Source organism: Neovison vison, chromosome 1 (genome assembly GCF_020171115.1).
Source record: "Neovison vison isolate M4711 chromosome 1, ASM_NN_V1, whole genome shotgun sequence".
NCBI classification, from domain to species: Eukaryota; Metazoa; Chordata; class Mammalia; order Carnivora; family Mustelidae; genus Neogale; species Neogale vison.
In genome coordinates, this window is record NC_058091.1 from 316,908,491 (window position 1) to 316,911,393 (window position 2,903).

The following is a 2,903-nucleotide window of genomic DNA, read 5'->3' on the forward strand; positions in this document are numbered from 1 at the left end:
TTCCACCCTGAGCTGCCCGGGCGTTCCCGGCTTCTGAGAAGGGGCGGCCTTCCGCCCTGAGCGAGCCGGGCATCCCCCGCTGCCCAGCTTCACGGTCGTACATCGTCCTTCTCCCCAAAGACCTGTTGCCAGTATATGTAGTTCTTAAGGCCGTATCCAAATGTGCTTGGTAACTAGTAAAATCCTCCAGGGGCTACAGTTTAAGTAACAAACTGTTCCGAGGGGCAGCAGCACAGAACCACCTTAGGGAGAGCAGAAAGGGGGTCTCTAAATTCTGTCATTCCTTACTCATTTATCTGAAGGGATTCCTCTGTGAAATTTTTTCCAACCAACGAAGTTACCCTGAATGACAATTTGTGGATAAAGGGGAGGGTAACCATTTCATTCTCCTTTAATTACACATTTTCAATGTTAGTCGTTAGTGCCCTCGTTACTTCCAAGAATGACTGCCTGTTTTTGTTCAGTGTTGGCTGAGTTTTTAAACTATCATTATAAATTAACGACTGACGTTTTTAATAGAGCGAATCCATGGCTATCACGGCTGGGGGGAGAGGGGAGTGGTAAGCAGACACCACAATCCAGGTGCTTAGAACCCACTGGTATTGGGACAGAGCTGGAAAATGTGTGTGTGTGTCCCCTAAAGAACAAAGAAAAGGGGTGCTTGGGAGGCTCAGTCGGTGTGGTTAAGTGTGGTTAAGTCTTTGCCTTTGGCTCAGGTCATGATCCCAGGGTCCTTGGCTAGAGCCTCAAGTCTAGCTCCCAGCTCAGCGGAGAATCTGCTTCCCCCTCTCCTGGCTATTCCTCCTGCTAGTGCTGACAAATAAATGAATAAACCTTAAAAAAGAACAAAGGGGTGCCTCTGGGTGGCTTAGTTGGTCGGTCATCTGCTTTCGCTCAGGTCACAATCTCTGGGTTCTGGGGCCAAGCCCCTGCTTGGTGGGGAGTCTGCTTCTCCCTCTCCCTCTGCCCCTCCCTCCCTCCACTCATGATCTCTTTTTCTCAAATATATAAATAAAATCTTTTAAAAATGATTTTAAAAAGAACAAAGAAAAGAATTTACACTTACATTTCTATTCCAAATTTAGTATTGCAGGATTACCTCTCTTTCTCAGAAAAAATCTGTTTTAGCATTAACATAATTAGTTACTAGCTTTAACTAGTTTAATACTACACAATTTCGAAGTGTGAACACCAAGATTCCCATTAACAGGGACACTGCTGATGAAGCACAGGGTTTCTTAGTGGGTCCATTTATCCTTCAAGTTCACTGAAACTGTAAACTCCAAAGTTCTATGTTCTGATGCCACTTGAAATGACACTTTGCTCTTAGGACAGTCATAGCTGGATTTGCAGCTCGGTTGCAGACACTCCACGCTGTGTGGCCCGGCACCTCCCCAGGACCCACCAGACCTGCAGCTTCTTGCCTCAAGCACCCGCGACTCGGCCTGGGGTCTTTCTCTGGTGGTAGAAGTGTGGCAGGGAATGGGGCCAGGAGCTGATGCTTGGATGTCGCCCTCAAGCCACGAAACACATCCGTCCCCTTGCTTGTGCAGCAGTGTGAACGAACCGCAAGTCATGATGCTGACTAAGAGAAACCCAATAAAAAGAGTGCATCTGTACGGTCCCGTCCGTATGTAGTTCTGAAGCATGCAAGCCCATCTCTCAGGACGGCACCACTGGAGATGAGGGGGGGGGTAGATTACAAAGGGGCAAGAAGAAACCTGGGCTGGTGAACGTTTACTGACTTCTGCCAATCATACCTCAAAAGAACTGTTAAAAATGCTAACCCCCCGGGGTGCCTGGGTGGCTCAGTGGGTTAAAGCCTCTGCCTTCGGCTCAGGTCATGATCTCAGGGTCCTGGGATTGAGCCCCGCATCAGGCTCTCTGCTCAACAGGGAGCCTGCTTCCCTGTCTCTCTGCCTTCCTCTCTGCCTGCTTGTGACCTCTCTCTCCATCAAATAATTATTATTAATAATTAGTAAATAAATAAAAACGCTAACCTCCACCAAAGAAAGAAAGAAAAAGAAAAATGCTATATTTAAGGTAAAATTTCTCATTATATGATTGCCAAACATCTCCAAACACTTGCTATCATTCTTTTTTTGCTAAGTTGTAGGGACTCTCCACCACAGAGAATTTGGGTAAGAGTATCTGAGATCATCTAAAAGAACATGTGCATTTACCCTTGGACCCAGAATTCTACTTCTAGGATCCACCTCAAAGAAAAGAACTTCACACATGAAGCTACTCTCGGTGGTACCGTAATACTGAGAAGAACACAAACGTCCACCACTGGAGGGTAAGGAACATTCATGCAGCCAAAAGAAGGAAGACCCGCTGATGAGAAGAAATGATCTCCAGATACGCAGACAAGGTGTGCATGATAATGCACATACAGGTTTGCTTTCTTTTTCTCTTAAAACACTAAGAAAACTGAAGTGGCTGCTGTGGGGGAGACAGGGGAGAGGATTCGGGGACAACTGAGGTCAGCTCTGAACACGTGAATGTTTTACGGAATTACCAGACAATCCCTACAACTGAGAATCAGTAAAATCAATGATCCTGACTGTCTCGGGCCGGATCGTAGGGAAGCCAGCCCCGCACAAGCACGAAGTAGGAAAGGGACCCAGACCAGCACCTGAAAGCAAGCTGGGAAGGAAGAAACCCACTGACTTCTGTTTCCTTTAGTATCTGGCTATTTAAATACTTCAGGACACATGGTCACCCATTAAACAATTTGCTTACGAAGAACAAGAAGGAAATGTTTGTTTTCTTCATGTGCTGTCAACACCAAAATTCATTTTTACTTAATATATATAAGATTTCTGGATTTCAGTATTTTAGGTCAACAAACATGCCTCAAATTAAACAGTATAAGCTTTAAATGGACTTGGAGATAGAAG